This window comes from Arachis duranensis, chromosome 6 (genome assembly GCF_000817695.3).
Source record: "Arachis duranensis cultivar V14167 chromosome 6, aradu.V14167.gnm2.J7QH, whole genome shotgun sequence".
Lineage (NCBI taxonomy): Eukaryota > Viridiplantae > Streptophyta > Magnoliopsida > Fabales > Fabaceae > Arachis > Arachis duranensis.
In genome coordinates, this window is record NC_029777.3 from 84,338,006 (window position 1) to 84,357,535 (window position 19,530).

At 37.2% G+C, this 19,530-nt stretch overlaps 2 long non-coding RNA genes and 1 other non-coding gene across 3 annotated transcripts; all 3 read right to left on the reverse strand.

The window, feature by feature from the left end:
• Positions 1-703: 703 nt before the first annotated feature.
• On the reverse strand, positions 704-15,360 carry LOC107494367 (uncharacterized). The gene is made up of 3 exons (XR_002364050.2): positions 15,325-15,360; positions 967-1,021; positions 704-878 (listed from the first exon to the last, which is right to left on the reverse strand). It is a non-coding gene; the product is annotated as an uncharacterized LOC107494367 (long non-coding RNA).
• On the reverse strand, positions 6,531-6,634 carry LOC127740435 (small nucleolar RNA R71). The gene has a single exon (XR_008001111.1). It is a non-coding gene; the product is annotated as a small nucleolar RNA R71 (small nucleolar RNA).
• Positions 13,423-15,205, reverse strand: LOC107494366 (uncharacterized). Its single transcript, XR_008000522.1, has 3 exons — positions 15,179-15,205; positions 14,962-15,090; positions 13,423-13,593 (listed from the first exon to the last, which is right to left on the reverse strand). It is a non-coding gene; the product is annotated as an uncharacterized LOC107494366 (long non-coding RNA).
• Positions 15,361-19,530: the final 4,170 nt, after the last annotated feature.

The window sequence follows — 19,530 nt, forward strand, 5'->3', positions numbered from 1 at the left end:
AGATTATTCAAATTCATAAGCCATATAAATAATTCAATTATAATTCATCAACATCCACATCATTCTCAATCGCATCTCATTCATCATTATACGTCAATCATATTCAATCCTTATCCTTCATTATCACACCTCCCATTCCGTCCATCAATAGTTCCAATTCAAAACATAATTCATTCTTTTCTAAATAATTCAAACTTAAAACATGCTCATTTTCTTAATAACTCTAAATCAAACCATATAACCTTTGAATCTAAATCTTTTTAAATAATCATATAAACAAAATCTCTAATTTTTATAAAATTTCGGCAGCATCTCCTCTAAAACTCGGACTTGCCACCCTTTTCGGGTCCAAACCTGCATTCTTTTCAATTCAACATACGCTTCCTCATCATCATAGCAATCACCACAATAAATCTACCTCAAATCAACAATTAAACTCGTACAATATTCAAATCCAACAACCAAAATTCAACTAAGAATTATAGTTCACAAATCCTAGGCTTTCAACACAAAATACGTCATTATCACAACAACCTCCACAATAGTTATAACTCAAATCAATAATTCACCACCAAACTAACCATTAAATTAATAAGTAATTATCCAATAAACTTCAAATATATATATATATATTCATCGACAAATTACTAAACATTAAACATACACCTGCATTCCAACTTATCCTATGGTCATCTAGCATAAGTTTTCACAGAACATTATATATTAAATGCAAGAAACCTAAACCATACCTTAGCCGATTCCCAAGTATTATTCCAAGACAATTTTTCTAAAAGAACACAGCCCTCAAAACCTCAACTAATCCGCTTCCTCCAAGTTCCAGTATTCACAATTTCAAGCTCCAATTATTTATTCACAACCTAATACACATTCATAACACATATATACCCAATTTAATACTCAAAGCTCAAATTCAATAAAAATAAAATAGAATTATCGTATTCTCACCTTACCCAAGCTTCACATAAGCAAGAGTGAACGTTTTTCTCAAGCTAATTGGATCCTAAAATATCAAAAATCAAAAAAATTCAACACCCCTTCTCAAAACTCGAAAATTGGAGGAAATGAAGGCTGAGTGTGAAATAACAAGTTACCTATAAAATTGTTCTGGTAGAAACATAGAGCTCGACGCGGTGAACGCGTGGCCACAAACGGTGAGGCGATCGGAGGAGTTACGGGATTTTGAAATTCACTGTAAAGGTTCGGGAAACTTTCGTTGCTCTTCTCCCCTGGAAGCCTTCTGCTTCATTTTCTACTGAAATGAGGGAGAGAAGGGCTTGGGTTCATTTAATACATTGGTCCGGTTGGACCCATGGCCCAGTTTGGACCTGGTTCAACCGGTTCGGTCCTTTCGGTCTAATTTTGGACCGTTTTCTTCGAAATTAGTGTCAAAATTCTCGTTTCGATGAGCTCTACCCTAATTTAATATAATCTTCACATTTCTAATCCTCCTTATTAAAAACTAATTTATTGACTAATTATCTACTAATTTAACCGGGGTTTACTTCCTACCCACCTAATAAAGAATTTTACCCTCAAAATTCAAATTCAGTTACCTGAAAAGAGATGTGGGTAGTCCTTTCGCATATCTGATTCGAGTTTCCAAGTATGTTCCTCGATACCAGCTCGACTCCAAGCTACTTTTACTAATGATACTTCCCTTCCACGTAATCGTTTAACACTGGTGTCATCAATTCTTATCGAAATTACTGGAAGTGTTAGATCTTCTCTTACTTGGATTGGTTCTGGTTCTAGAACATGGCTTGCATCAGGAGTATACTTCCGAAGCTGTGATACATGAAATACATCGTGCAAATTCGAAAGGTACGGTGGTAAGGCAATTCTATAAGCCACTGGTCGAACTCTCTTCAGAATCTCAAACGGTCCAATATAACGGGGATTCAGCTTTTTAGTATTAATAGCTCTTCCCACTCCAGTGGTTAGTGTAACTTTCAGAAAGACATGTTCTCCTTCTTCAAACTCCAAAGGCTTTCACCTCTGATCAGCATAGCTCTTCTGGCGGCTTTGGGCTATAAGCATTCGACTACGAATCTTCTTTATCTGCTCAGTCGTTTCAGCTATCACCTCAGGCCCTAATAAAATCCTTTCTCAAGTTTCATAACAACACAACAGAGATTGACATTTCCTGCCATATAGAGCCTCATATGGAACCATTCCGATGCTCGCATGATAGCTATTATTATAAGCAAACTCTACTAATGGCATATACCAATCCTAACTCACTGGCTGGTCCAAAACACAGTCCCTTAGCATATCTTCCAAGGTCTGAATAGTTTTCTTTGATTGACCATCTGTCTGAGGGTGATACGCAGTACTCAAGCTTAACTGAGTCCCAAATGCACGCTGAAAAGCTCCCCAGAATCTTGATGTGAAGCGAGGATCCTTGTTAGATATAATGGTAGAAGGCACACCATGGAACCTGACAATCTCTTTGACATATATTCGAGCCAATTCCTCCATTGTGCAACTAATTCGGATAGGAAGAAAGTGAGCTGATTTTGTCAGTCGATCCACAACCACCCAAATAGCTTCACAACCAGACCGGGTTTTAGGCAAATCTATCACAAAATCCATTGTAATACTCTCCCATTTCCATTGTGGAATCTCCAAAGGCTGAAGGGTCCCTGATGGTCTCTGATGCTCAATCTTAACCTTCTGACACGTTAAACATTTAGATACATGCAATGCCACATCATTCTTCATATCTGGCCACCAGAACATCGCTTTCAGATCTTGGTACATTTTAGTGCTCCCTGGATGGATTAAAAACCCGCTGTTATGAGCTTCCTTTAATATTCTCTGTCGCAGGTCTCCAATATTTGGCACAACAATCCGGTTCTTGAACTTCCACAAACCATCCTGTCATTCTGACACTTTCCACTGTTTCCCTTGTTCGACTGCTGGTAATACCTTACATAACGCTTCACTGTCTTGATGAACCTTCAAAAGTTCTGATTTAAAATCACTTGAAATCTGCAACTGACTCAAACATAGGATTCTAGATTCTTCTTTAATTCCCAAATTTAAACCTTGAAATGCCCTTAGTAATTCTTCTTCCCGCAGCATCATCCAAGCTGCATATAAAGATTTCTGACTCAAGGCATCCGCCACAACGTTCGTTTTTCTTGGATGATAATTCAATTCAAAATCATAATCTTTCAGAAGCTCCATCCACCTCCTATGACGCATATTCAACTCTTTCTGCTCAAAAAGATACTTCAAACTCTTATGGTCTGAGAAAACAAGAAACTTAACGCCATAGAGGTAGTGCCTCCAAATCTTTATATCAAACACAACAGTAGCAAGTTCCAAATCATGTGTCGGGTAGTTCATCTCATGCGGCCTTAACTGCCGTGAGGCGTATGCTACAACATTCTGGTGCTGCATCAAAACGCACCCTAAACCTTTTAGCGATGCATCACAGTACACTTCAAACGGTTCACTTGGTTCAGGTAATACCAATACAGGTGCAGTAGTCTGATGCCAGAACATCTAGGCCAGTTTCACTGACCTTTTCTTTGCTGTTTTAGGGTAGTTTCATGCATTTTCTTAGTAAATAAGGCAAGTTTTGGATGAAAATATACTTACACCTTGATTCAAGTAACTATTGTGAATTTTACACGATTTCATGAGGATTTTGCAAGAATTGAATGACAAATTGATGATGCATAATCTTATGACTTTGGCTAGAGCTTTGATGTACTTTATTTACTTGATTTCAGGACAAAGGAAGCAAGGAAGAACCACGTTAGTAGCCACGTTAATCTAGTTAACGTGACCACTAACGTGGAATGGGAATGAGCTTGCAACGTTAATGAGAAAAGTGATCACCAATAACGCCTGCGAAGCTATCATAAGCCCACGTTAATTGCCACGTTAACTAGGTTAACGTGGTAGTTAACGTGGAGATAAAGAGAGCTCCAGTGTTAGTGGTAACGTGAACACCACTAATGCTCCAAGAATTGGCAATGATCCACGTTAAGAGTCACATTAACTTAGTTAACATGAACTCTAACATGGAAGGGAGGAACAATGTCAACGTTAGTGACACTCACCTTTGTCACTAACGTTGGATCAAGCTAGCATTGCCCACTTTAGTGGTCACGTTAAGACCACTAATGTGAAAGTTAACGTGGAGCTAAGATTGATGAGCCAACATTAGTGACACTCACCTTTGTCACTAACGTTGGAGATGGCATTCACTACTACGTTAGGTTAACGTGAACTCTAACATGGAGAGTAAGGGCATTTGGAGCGTTAGTGACAAAGGTAAGTGTCACTAACGCTCTTGAAGATAGGCATGCCCACGTTAAGAGTCACGTTAGTTAAACTAACGTGAACTCTAACGTAAGGAAAGAGGGGCATAAGGCAACGTTATTGGGAAAGGTAAGTCCCAATAACGCTTGCGAAGGTTCATAAGGCAACGTTAGTAATCACGTTAGTGCCACTAACGTTGAAGTTAACGTGGACTATATGGGGTTGGAACGTTAGTGAAAAAGGTGATTGCCACTAATGTTCTCGAACCCACAATTTCACTTAACGTTAACATCATTAACGCCCATGCCTAACTCACACCTTTCTGCAAGCTGAGCCCACTAACAATTGTAACTGCTTCAACTCAAGATCTAAGGCCCACACCCAAGACTTGTAGAACTCACTAGAAGATCAAGAAGAGTAGTATATATAGGAGTAGTATTGAACTATAGAGAAGCTTGGTACTTTAGAGAACTACCCTCTATATATTTACTTTTCCGCATTTTGAAGCATGTATTCTTCTCTGCCTTTTTCCATTTCTAGAGCTATGAACAACTAAACCTCTTTCATTGGGTTAGAGAGCTCTGTTGTAATTTGATGGATCAATTATAGTTTTCATTATTCTTCTTCTTTCTTCCCTTTTGATTTACTAGAAAGCTTTCGATCTTAATTCAATTGGTTAGTTGTCTTGGAAAAGAAACTCTCCATAATTGGGTCTCCTCTGAGCCTTGAAAAAGGGATGAGGAGATCATGCTAGAAATGCTTTCTCATGTTGGACCAAATTGGGATCTGGGCGGATATAGTGACATGTAATCCTCCCAACACTTTGATTTGGAAATCATGTGGTATAATCAGTGACCATACTTCATCTCTTCCCATGAGCAATTAAATCAAGGAATTGGGCAATTGTTCAAGCTTAAAGAGATTAGATTGCCAAGGAATTGGGATCCAATCACCTAAGATTGCCAAGGAGATCAATAGATGCATTGATTGAGGAAGGGATGAAAATGAACTTGATCCAGAGAATACAACATCTCCTGAGACCAATGAATTCCCCATTTCTGATCTTACCCATTCTCTTTACTTTCTGCCATTTATTTCCATGCTCACTTCCCCAAATTCCATTTAAGATTCTGCACTTTATTTTCTACTATTTACTTTCCCGCCATTTAATTTTCTGTAATTCTCAAACTATACTCTGTTTAGCTCAACTAGCATACTCTTCCAACTAAATTTGCTTGACCAATCAATCCCTGTGGGATTCGACCTCACTCTATCGTGAGTTTTTACTTGACGACAATTCGGTATACTTGCCGAAGGAAAATTTGTTGAGAGACAAGTTTTCGTGCATCAAGTTTATGGCGCCGTTGCCGGGGATTGATTTTGTATCAACAATGATTAAGTTGGAAGTTCACTAGATTGAGCATGTTTCTTTGGTTTGTTTATTTTATCCAGTCATTTACCTTCAGTTTATTTAGTTTCTTCCTCACCCCCTACCCCTCGTTATCTTCTTTTTTTTCTTTAAATTTACTTACAATTCTGTTCACTAACCCACTAACTGTTTGATAATTTGCACCACTCACACTAACAATCACTCTAACAAGAATAATCACTTCATTTTATCTCTTGTTGTGTGCTCTGTTAGTTGTATGACAGGGAGAAGAGGCGGAGCTTCAACTTCCTTTGATTCAGAACCTGAGAGGACCCTCCATAGAGCAAGGAGGGAAGCAAGAGGGAAAAGAGTTGTTGGTGCTGAGGAAGAGGAAGAGTATTTTGAAACAAACATGGAGGAGAACTTGGAAAACAACCATGAAGGAGAAGCTCACAACCATGCCAAAGAAGGCCCTGCAAATCATGCTGGGTAAGAAAGGAGAGTTCTAGGCTCTTACATCAATCCAAATCTAGGAAATTGTGGAAGTAGCATCCAAAAGCCCACCATACATGCCAACAACTTTGAATTAAAACCTCAGCTTATCACCCTTGTTCAGAACAACTGCTCATTTGGAGGAAGTGCCCAAGAAGACCCCAATCAACATCTAACCACCTTCCTGAGAATATGTGACATTGTGAAGTCTAATAGAGTCCACCCGGATGTCTATAGGCTGATTTTGTTCCCTTTTTCACTCAGGAACAAATCATCCAAGTGGTTGGAGTCCTTCCCAAAGGAGAGCTTAACAAATTGGGAAGATGTGGTGAATAAATTTTTGGCAAGATTCTACCCTCTTCAAAGAATTAACAAGCTGAGAGCTGAGGTGCAAACTTTCAGGCAACAAGATGGTGAGACTCTCTATGAGGCATGGGAGAGATTCAAGGACTTAACAAGAAGATGCCCACCAGACATGTTCAATGAATGGGTTCAGCTTCACATTTTCTATGAAGGTCTCTTTTATAAGTCAAAGAAGGTTGTAGACTATTCCTCAGGGGGCTCTCTAAACAAGCAGAAAACCATTGAAGAAGCCATAGATGTTATTGAGACAGTAGCTGAGAATGACTACTTCTATGCTTCTGAAAGAAGCAACACTCGAAGAGTAATGGAGCTGAACCACATGGATGCATTGCTGGCTCAAAATAAGATGATCACCAAGCAGCTAGTAGATCTTACCAAGAAGGTGGAGGAAAACCAAGTTGCAGCAGTCATCACTTCATCACCAGCTCAAGAAGGAGTGAATATAGGAGAAGAAGGTGACTGGGAACAAGCCAACTATGTTGGGAACTCACCTAGACAAATCCATGATCCGTACTCCAAAACTTACAACTCTGGATGGAGAAATCACCCTAACTTTGGAAGGGGGAATCAACAAGACCAAGACCAAGACCAAGACCAGAGACGCCACAACCACAATCCCAACAACAATGCAACCCACCAACATACCTCACAGAGATCCTATCAACACCCACCTAACCACCCTTCTCAACCACCTAATCTCAACCCACCATCACTAACCGAGGATAGACTTCTAAAATTGAGACTCTACTTGAAGACATATGCAAAGAAGTCCAAGACAACAAGGTATTTAAGGATGAAGTGCGAGCTAATATCAAAAATCAAGGGGAAACCATCAATAGACTAGAATCCCAAGTAGGGTATCTATCTCAACAGTTTCCCAAACCCACTGATGGATTTCCTAGTGACACAGAGAAGAATCCAAGAGGAGAAACAAGGAAGGTCAGGTGGGGAGAATGCAAGATGATCACCACAAGTGATGAGAGGAGTGTGGAGGAAGTAGACACACAAACAGAACACCTCCAAGACAGTCCAAAGGAAAATCATGAAAAAAGAAACCATGCACCCCAATTCACACTCAGGGAAGAGCTAAAGAAAAGGGAGATCCTGAACCCATATGCACCCTTTCCCCAAAGGCTCAAGGGTGGTACAACAGGAAGAATGTATTCAAGGTTCCTCGACATGTTTGCATCTCTTGATGTAAATATACCATTCATTAAGGCCCTCCAGCAAATGCCCTCCTACATCAAGTATATAAAGGAGCTACTGGCCAAAAAGAGTTCATTAAAGGGTGGACAGACAATAAAGATGAACAGGGAGTGCAGTGCTATTATCCAAACAGGGCCACCTACAAAGAAGAAGGATCCAGGGAGTTTCCACATTCCTTGTGCTATAGGAGATACAATGTTTGATAAAGGGCTCTGTGACATGGGAGCAAGCATCAACTTAATGCCTATGTCCCTCATGAAAAGCTCCAAATCAATGAGCTAACACCCACAGACTTAATCATCAAACTGGCTGACAAAACCCAAAAATAGGCAATAGGAGTGGTTGAGAACGTGTTAGTGAAGGTTGGGAACTACTTCCTTCCCACAGACTCCCACTCACCCCATCATTCTGGGAAGGCCATTCTTAGCCACAGCCAGAGCACTTATAGATGTGGAGCGAGGAGAGCTAGTATTGAGAATACATGATGAGCAACTCACCTTCAATGTTTTCAAACTCTCACAAGAAGCAGATCATGATAACAAAAATTCAGAGGAAGAACACAAGAAAGAGCTGATGGAAGAGACAAGCATGGGAGCACAAGTACCACACCTGAAAACCCCCCATTGGTAACAACCAGTGTGATCAGAAGGAGCAATAACCAAGTGTAATCCAAGAGGAACTAAACCCATCAGAGTCATATGAGACAAGCAATAGAACCTTCCTGAAAGAGAAAACCACAAGCAACAAGGTGACATCACAAGACACAAAAAAAAAGTCCCAAAGGGATGGAAAAACAAGAAAATCCCTACAGAAAATTTCTCTCCAGGAGATGAAGTGGTCTCTACATACTTTCCATCTATACCACCTCATCTCCCCACTATTCCATCTCAGCTGCCACCAGTGTAACCATTAACAAAATTTTGTCCTTAGAACATGTGGAACTTCTTAACAAAGCCAATGGAAACATATTCACTGTAAGAGGGGAAGATTTGAAGCACTACCAACCACCCTAATAGAGGCCGAACGTCAAGCTAATGACGCTAAAGAAGTGCTTCATGGGAGGCAACCCATGTTCTATACCCCTTCTCTTTAATCTCTAATAGTAGTAATAAAGCAAAGTTCATGGATTCTAAATTAATTTCGACAAACAATATAAGCATCCCTACATGCAGCATATAGTACATGACAAGTTTGGTGTTCAAGGCACACCAAGAGGGCTTGAACACACTCAAGGGGTATGAGATTCCTTTGGAATCTTGTTGCACCATATGATCACAAACAAGTTTGGTGTTACCAATGTTGCATGCATGGGAAATTGAGTGGTCGATTGATTTGTATTCATGAAAAGCATTTAGTTATTTCAAAAACAAAAGAAAAAGATTTTAATAGTAGCTATTTCACACTTTAATTCTTCCCACCAAAAATTCAATTAATCTTTTTGCATTCCTTTTGTCTTTTATAGGAAATCAAAAAGGGTATTGATGGTACTTGATAGGACAATCAAGGAAGGGAGATTTGGCCACTATACCAAGGAAATCTCACAATTGTCTTCAAGGGGAGTATCTTTGGAAGTGTTGCCATACAACATTGGGAGTTGGATAGCCTTAGAGACCGAACCAAGACCCTCATAAATGGGTGATCCTTGTGCTCATCCAATGGCAACCCCCAACCGTCCGTCACTAAGCAACACCATCAATCCACACCCTTCAAACACTCACCATCTTTATATATAAATGATCCCCATTCTACAACCTCTCCGTACATACTTGTTATTCTCATTCACCTCCCTTCCTTCTCTCGAGCACACACACTTCATTCCCCACCAAAATTTTCATACACACCCTCCTAAGCCACATCCTGTGAGCCGCAACCTTATCAACCATCACTCATGGCTTCATCTAGCTCTAAAAGGCGAAAGGGGAAGGAGCCTATGGAGCAACCTCCTTCCGATGCCGGAAGATTCAAGACTGCCTTCCATGAGCTCTAATATAAACGGATCAAAAATAAGAAAATTTTGCCAGAATTGACATTCCAGTTAAACGAGGATGAGTGCCCAAAGATCAGAGAGAAGATTGCACAGAGGGGTTGGCAAAAGCTCACCAACCTAGAGACAAAGATAAATGCAAACCTCATCAAGGAGTTCTATGCAAATGCGGCTAGAGAAGATAATACTAGGGCTCCCACCTTTAAAAGTTACGTAAGAGGAACAGAGGTGGATTTCAGCCCCAATGCTATAACAAGGACTCTTCAGCTGAAATCGCCACATTTCAATGAACTCAGTTATCAAGTAAGAATAAGCAATGCCCCAGACGAAGATGAACTTGAAGAAATTGTGAGTGATATGTGTGTTATAGGGTCTGATTGGGAAAGGTACTCAGACAAGAGGCCGCGGTTCATTAGGATAGGAGACCTCATCCCGGAAGTCAAGGGATGGTTTGAGCTTGTAAGGAGGTCTATCCTTCCAGCCGCAAACAATTCTGAGGTCAATATTGCTCGAGCCACCATGGTACATTGCCTAGTAAAGGGTGGAAGCATCAATGTGTATGAAATTATTGCCGAAGGGAAATTTGTTGAGAGACAAGTTTTCGTGCATCATAGTCAACCTATGCTTCAATGCTTGAAAACTCTCCTCACACTCCGGAGTCCAGATAAAAGGCATATCCTTCCTAGTCAACTTAGTTAAAGGTAAGGTGAGCTGTGAAAATCCCTTAATAAATCTGCGATAATATCCCGCCAAACCTAGAAAACTCCTGATCTCTGTCACTAAAGTTGGTCGCTCCCAATTCATCACTGCTTCCACCTTAATAGGATCCACAGCTATTCCCTGCTTACTCACCACATGACCGAGAAACTTTTCTTCACTTTTCCAAAACTCACATTTAGATAACTTAGCATACAACTTGCTGTCTCTTAGAATTTGCAGCACAGTTCGCAAGTGATCAGCATGCTCTTCTTCAGTCTTAGAATAAACAAGAATGTCATCAATGAAGACAATAACAAACTTGTCCAGATACGGTCAAAAAATCCTGTTCATATAATCCATAAATATTGTTGGGGCCTTAGTTAACCCAAAAGACATCACTGTATACTCATAATGACCATAACGTGTTCTGAAAGCAGTTTTTGGAATATCCTCGTCTCTAACCCTTATCTGATGATACCCGGATCGCAAATCAATCTTAGAAAACACATCGGCACCCTGTAACTGATCCATTAGGTCATCAATTCTAGGCAATAGATATTTGTTCTTCATAATGATCTTATTCATCTGCCGATAGTTGACACACAACCGCATACTTCTATCCTTCTTCTTTACTAGTAACACTGGCGCTCCCCACAGAGAAACACTTGGTCGGACAAAATGCTTACCCAACAGATCTTCCAACTGAGCTTTTAGTTCAGCCATTTCTAAAGGTGACATCCTATAAGGAGTAATTGAAATCGGACTGGCTCCAGGCACTAACTCAATTGCGAATTCAACTTCCCAGTTAGGTGGAAATTCATTAATATCATCCGGAAACACATCTGAAAAGTCACATGCAACGGGAATCTGCTCTAAACTCTGATCATCACCTAATATCCCCACAGTTAATAACATAATACCCTGAAATTCAGTTCCCGAACAGTTTACTATCATAGAATTCAAATAGTAACTATTCACCACAACCGGTGCTTCTGACCCTTCCAACATAAACTGTACTGACTTCTCAGAACAATTAAGCAAAACATGATTCTTGGATAATCAATCCAATCCCAAAATGAGATCAAGACTAGTCATAGGTAAACAAATCAAATCATGCACAAATTCACGCTATTGCACTTGAAAGGGAACTTGTGGACATCCTATCCTAGTCACCATAGTTTCATGAGTAGCGTTATATACTTTCAAATCATAACCTAAAACCACCATTCTCAATCCTAACTCATTGGCCTTTTCAAATGCAATAAATGAATGACTTGCTCCTGAATCAAATAAAGCATTTAAGATTTTACCAGCCATTTCACAATTACCTCTAATCAGTGTCTCAGATCCCTCAGCACCTATGGTAGAAGTGGTGTATACTCTCCCCAGCTGCTACACTCTACCAGTCTCATAATTCTTCTTCTCCGGGCAATTACTGGCTATATGTCCGGGCTGTCCATAGGAATAGCACACTCCAAGTCCTAATCTGCACGGAACTCCAGGATGATGCTTTCCGCACTTCTGACAATTCAGATCCTGCTGTGGTTGCTTCCCAAACCTTTTTTCTTGACTAGCATTAGTATTCGGTCTTCTGTAATTACCTTGACCTTGAGTCTGCTGTGGAATAAAGCCTCCACACTTGAAATTCCTACCTCTCGAAGCAAAATTCCTCCCTGAAGGCCCTCTGAAATGGCACCCTCAAACTCCCTTTCTCTGCTACCGCCTTCCTCACACAATCCTCAGCCACCCTACTCTTATTCACCAATTCAAAAAACACCCTGATCTCCATTGGGGCAACGAAGCTCAGAATATCACTCCAAAGACCTCCTTCGTATTTAATACACTTTCATTCAGCAAAATCTTCAGGCGCACCTTGACAGATACGAGAAAAGCGACATAACTCCTCAAATTCGCTAGTATACTCAACAATAGTCATCTGCCCCTGCTTTAACTGCATTAATTCAAGTTCCTTGGCATTTCTAGCCGAATTAGGAAAGTATTTCTTATAGAACTCTGTCCGAAAAACTTTCCAAGGAATCGCAACACCATCAGGCTGCAGGACACGTCGGGTTCCCTGCCACTAATACTAAGCTTCACCTTGCAATTGATAAGTTGCAAATTCAACCCATTGCTCTTCAGGAACCTGTTGTGCCTGTAACGCCCTTTCCATAGCCTGAATCCAATTATCTGCATCAGTGGAATTTGAGGTTCCCCTGAAGGTCGGAGGATGAACTTTCAGAAAAGTAGCAAGTGTCATTGGACTATCTTCATCATTATTGTTCCCATGATTACCCTGATTTATCTGATTACCCAATGCCTCGGCTATCGCCTGCATAGCTGCAGCCATATTTCCTAGGGCAGTCATAAAGTCTACTGGATCAGTCTCTATAGGGGCAGGAGTAACGATACCTGTCCTACCTCTACCTCGCCCGCGACTGCGTCTGCGAGTCAACATCTGGTCCCTATACACACCAAACAAGTGATATTAAGTTGATCAGTCTTAATATCGCAGGTCTAATGCTTTAAGTTCCAAATACATGCTCACAAACGTTTATGCAATATATCAATCAGATATCCTAATAGCATATACACACATATAAAGAGAATGCACAGAAGTACAATCAGTCTGTCTTTCAGACTCTATAGGAACGAACTGCTCTGATACCATAATGTAACACCCCAACACACTAAGCTTTACACTTAAGCCGTAAAACAGAGGTGGTGTGGTATTACGACCTCTAAAATAAAATGAGTACATATAATAGTAGAAGAATTATAATATGCTAGGAGCCTTGAAGAAAAGAGGAAACAAAAAAATCGCAAAGTAGAAGCGCAACGCTCAAAGTACGAGTTAACTTACGTGCTAAGAAAATCATAATTATTAAACATAAGATAACAGAAGTAGGAATAGAGTGCCAAAGGAACAAAATAACAAGCTCCTAACTCAGTTTGCGAAGTCAAGACTGGCCGGAGAAAATTTACACATATATACAAACATATCCCAAAACCGAAAAGTACATATACATAATCCTGCCTCTCCATAAACCTCTAGGAGGATCAAAAGAACAAGTTATGCAGAGAGAAAACCAAGTACATATATACACATCATAGCATAACAAAATAACCCTGTAACCACTCTGCTTCAAGGGACCAGACGCCTAACGAGATGCCTCTCGACCTGCATCTAAAAAACAACAACATAGTATGGAATGAGAACCGGAGGTTCTCAGTATAGTAAAGGTGCCACACACATAATATATAAGGTCCTGAGAATGCCAGAGGCAATCCTAGAACACCGACACTCAGATTATAGAGCTTAAAGTATTAAACAGAAGCCATAAAAGGTGGTTTACTAAGGATATTTAAACCTAACTTAACTTAACCTTAAATCTAAATCTCATTCTGCCATTCCTCCATACCTCCAACTCCATCATGCATTTTAACAGACAACAAAACAGACAAAGGCAAGCACAAGAAGGTTACAAGTACTGCAGGTAACAAATATACATTTAACATGGCAAGTACATTTAGGGACACCCAGTTAATACACAAGTAAGTAATTCAAGTAATATGCATATGATGCATACCTGTCCTATGGCTGATGAGGCTCATCTGTCGGTTATCCAGCCAACCCGACAAGTCTGAATTGTCCTTAGACTGTCCCCCGATGTGCATCCCTAAGAGTCTATGCATAACTTTTTCTCAAATAATCAATATTGCTCAATGGGGGTAACATTCCCGGGAATTTATATAGTACCCGGTCACACTTACGTCGTAGGGTCAACAGAGTATCGAGTTTTCAACCTGGTACACGTGGTGGCAAGCCACGGCACTTGATTCAAGGAATCTCGTATCTCAGATTATTCAAATTCATAAGCCATATAAATAATTCAATTATAATTCATCAACATCCACATCATTCTCAATCGCATCTCATTCATCATTATACATCAATCATATTCAATCCTTATCCTTCATTATCACACCTCCCATTCTGTCCATCAATAGTTCCAATTCAAAACATAATTCATTCTTTTCTAAATAAATCAAACTTAAAACATGCTCATTTTCTTAATAACTCTAAATCAAACCATATAACCTTTGAATCTAAATCTTTTTAAATAACCATATAAACAAAATCTCTCATTTTTATAAAATTTCGGCAGCATCTCCTCTAAAACTCGAACTTGCCACCCTTTTCGGATCCAAACTTGCATTCTTTTCAATTCAACATACCCTTCCTCATCATCATAACAATCACCACAATAAATCTACCTCAAATCAACAATTAAACTCGTACAATATTCAAATCCAATAACCAAAATTCTACTAAAAATCATAGTTCACAAATCCTAGGCTTTTAACACAAAATACCTCATTATCACAACAACCTCCACAATAATTATACCTCAAAACAATAATTCACCCAAATATATTCATCGAAAAATTACTAAACATTAAACATACACCCGCATTCCAACTTATCCTATGGTCATCTAGCCTAAGTTTTCACAGAATATTATATATTAAATGCAAGAAACCTAAACCATACCTTAGCCGATTTCCAAGTATTATTCCAAGACAATTTTCCTAAAAGAACACAGCCCTCAAAACTTCAACTAATCTGCTTCCTCCAAGTTTCAGTATTCACAATTTCAAGCTCCAATTATTTATTCACAACCTAATACACATTCATAACACATATATACCCAATTTAATACTTAAAGCTCAAATTCAATGAAAATAAAATAGAATTATCGTATCCTCACCTTACCCAAGCTTCACATAAGCAAGAGTGAACATTTTTCTCAAGCTAATTGGATTCTAAAACATCAAAAATCAAAGAAATTCAACACCCCTTCTCAAAACTCGAAAATTGGGGAAAATGAAGGCTGAGTGTAAAATAATGAGTTACCTATAAAATTGTTCTGGTAGAAATGTAGAGCTCGACACGGTGAACGTGTGGCCGCAAACGGTGCAGCGATCGGAACTCGAACGGAGGAGTTACGAGATTTTGAAATTCACCGTAAAGGTTCGGGAAACTTTCGTCGCTCTTCTCCCTAGAAGCCTTCTGCTTCGTTTTCTGCTGGAATGAGGGAGAGAAGGGCTTGGGTTCATTTAATACATTGGTCCGGTTGGACCCACGGTCCAGTTTAGACCCGGTTCAGCTGGTTCGGTCCTTTCGGTTCAATTTTGAACCGTTTTTTTCGAAATTAGTGTTAAAATTCTTGTTTCTATGAGCTCTACCCTAATTTAATATAATCTTCACATTTCTAATCCTCCTTATTAAAAACTAATTTATTAACTAATTATCTACTAATTTAACCGGGATTTACATGCTCTAATCCTGACATAGTGAGATCACCCTTAGCTTCTTCCACTAACACTTTGATCATCATTATACGATCACATGACATCTATAAATTTAGAGATAGAGAGACCATGTTCAGGAATGACATTGTCGTTTCGATGACAGAGACTAACCATATTCCTTAGATCTTGATCCTTTTTCAACCTCTTCAAATCAAATTCTAATCCCTCATTAGGGTTCAAATACCATCAAATATTAGTTTGATCATATTCTAAATTCTTGTAGCAACCAGTGATAGTAAATACATCTAGGTAATCTTCAACAACTCTAAGTCATTCATCGATGAGACTGGATGTGTATACAATATGACCATCAAGAAGTTATTCTTTGAACTTTTTTCTATGGTAAAAAATGAGTCCCAGTCAATCACTAGTCTAAAAAAATAGAACAAAATAAACTATCATTATTTATTGTAAGAATAAAAATGCTTACAAAAATACTAATCAATAACTGAATAAAAAAATACACATAGATAGCCATTAATAATATATCCTAAACTACAGTAACACATGCATTTATCTTATCAAACAAAATTTTACCCCAAAAAATGATTATAATGATGACACACTCTATAATGGAAACTCTAAACCTTATAAGATGACGATGAATAAAAATAACGAGGGAAAATAAGAATTAATGGACAATGCAAGCAACCTAATCCCACATTATTCATTGATGACCCAACTACCATGAACACAATGCAATCAAGTAACAAGCAAAAAACTTTAACCCTTACCTTTCACGTAAAAAGTTGATTTTGAGTTAATATTAATATTAAAATTAAATAATGGTACATATTATTGTGTTTCAACATTTCTCTTTAGTTTCAACCATTTATTTTGAGTTAATTTAATATTAAATAGGAATAAGTACTATTTTAGTCCTTAAAATTTGGAGTCAAAATCAAAATTTTTAATCTTTTTTTAGATTTAAAATAATCTTCAATATTTTATTTAATATTAAAATTATTCTTTTTAAAAAAAATAATTTTTTAAAAGACAAAAAATCCCCATTGCACCATCACTAACCCTACATTTCCCATGGCCACCACCTCCTTATTCCCACTAACTATTAGCCATTTCTCCCTACAAATATCTATTTCATTCATAATCAAACAACAAAAGAACATTCAAATTTAAGAATCTATCATCAACAACAACACAACATTTAAATTTAGGATAAAAAATTAAAAAATTAAATATTTTAAACTCAATAACATCACAATAATCATATATTTTGAAAATAAGATAGAAAAATATTAAGACAGAGAGAAATAAGAGAGATACAATGAGCTCAATAAAAGAGAAAAACGATAAGAAAAAGAAGAATAAAGAAGAAGGAGGAGAATTATTATTAACTTGCTTCAGATTTTGGGCTTTGGAATATGCTTTGGAGTACAAATGCTTACTATGTTCAAATGTTCAAATATTTACTGCAGCAATAGAAATAATAGAAATAATGGCAGATTGCAACAACACCACGTGAAAATAAAAATATAATAAAAATAAAAATAAAAATAAAACCTCTTGACCCTTAGAGCCTCCACTCTCTCCATCTCTCAATTCTCATAAGCAAAGAGAATTAGAGAAATAGCGCATTTGCTGGAGCTATTGTTGATTTAATTTCTTGTATCCAACAAGTACTTTGATAGCTTACTGCCTCCTTCATCGCTGCCATCAATCTATCACTCTCAGTGGTGAAAAAAACTGCGTTCGCAGCATCTACGTCGCCGCCTTCATCTGTCATTTGCTCATACGATATCGTTCCACCACTTTTAAATGATATATATATATCACTGATCTTCTCACAACCGTCGAAACTGTCACCGCTGATTTTTGAAACTGTCATTGGAAAAGGAAAATCTAAAGCAGCGGCTCTTCGGCGGAGATGGCGACACTCAATTGCATTGGCGCCGTCCCCTCTCCTCTCTTCTTCATCTTCCACTCTTGTTCACCCTTTTTAATATTGTATTATATTTAAATTTTTACTTTAATTTATATTATGTATGTGATGATGGTTATATAAATTTTAAAATTTAATTTTATTTGTTAGATTTTAATAATTATAGGGGGTTAGAGTTCAACTTTTTACTACCCATCGGTAGGAGTGGAGTGGATTCTGTGCGGATTGTTATAGGGCGAAACAGGATCGGATAGGGCAAAAACCCGCTCTTACCCGCCACATTGTCACCCATAGATGAGAATAAGATTATTGTATAAGAGTAAAATCGTTAAAAGGATGATTTTAAAATTAATTTTAATGTTAAAGATATTTTAAATCTAAAAAAAATTAGAGATGATTTTAATTTTAAATCTTAATACCAAAATAATATTTATTTCTATTAAATAGAGATATTAGTACCTGTTATAAGAAAAGAGCATTAGTATACTATAACAATAGTATCTAATTGAAAATTTACAAATGTTTTTGTATTTCTAAGTTTAGGAACTCCAACAACTTTAAATGGTGTAAGTTTTTTAACTCATAATTTAAATGGGCAAAACTGTTTACTTTGTTTTTTTAATTAATTAAATATATTTTCTTATTTTTATGACTTTTCTATATATGAATCTTTAGATTGTTGCTATATATTTTTCAACTCTTCTCGTTGGATTCAAGGTGTGAAAATAAAAATGATTTTTTGGATATGACCAAATCAATAGAATTGAATTAAAAATTAATTAGTTATTTTGGTTGTAAGGTGAAAGAAAGTATTTGTTAAACAGAAAGGAAAGAAAGTATTCGAGTTGTATTATAGTTATTAGTTTATATTAGTTTATTATCAATCAATGGCAGAGGAATATAATAATGTTCATGGAAGATAGATAATGCGATTGTGCTGTTCGTTGCAAATGTGAATAATTAGTCTATTTTAGAGATATAATTATTCATGTTATTTTTTTATTTATTTAAGTTTTTGTGAAAAATAATATCATATCTTATTAGAATTTTATAGTTTAATTCTCGATGAACTCTAAAAATAAAAAATAATATAAAAATATAAAACGAAAAAAGGTCTATATATATAAATCAAATAAATCCAAAAAAGAGGTTTTTGATTTAGGAAAAATATTAGAAATATAATTATTTATATTTTCTCTTTCTATAAATTTAAACTTTTAAAAAAGATTCAGGTCTTTATAGTTTTACCGAATCTTCAATTAAGTTTTTATACTTTTTTTTTTACTTTTAAAATACCTTATCTTAAGAATATAAAAAAAGAAATGGATAAAACGAAATAGAAATAGTAGTAATAAGTATATATAAAATTCAGTTTCCATTGTTCAAGTATTCATTATGATCATGTAACATTTTATATTTGTGTAAATTCATAGACTCCTGACATACGTTACATATATAGTTAAAGGGTGGACCAAAATCAAGAGAGTATCCATAAGTACTATTACTTTCATCCAAGAATACGTGTCTTTTTACCAAAACTTACAAAGAAAATAAAAATTGTATTCAACACAACTTTTTTTCTCTTATCTCAACACATTTCTATCTTATCTCTGTAGTCTATCTCTATACACTTATCAAACACAATTTAGAAGACACTTAATTTTGGACAAAAATAAATTGAAAAATACCTTGGTAACAATAACAGGTGAATTGCCAATCGGGTTTATATTGGTTATTGGTTCTTTCTCTTCAAGAAAGTACTTTCTTAACACTTTCTTATACTTCTTTAGCTCAATATAAAAAAAAGGGAATGCAGCTCCAAGATCATCTCTAACTAAGTTTGAAATT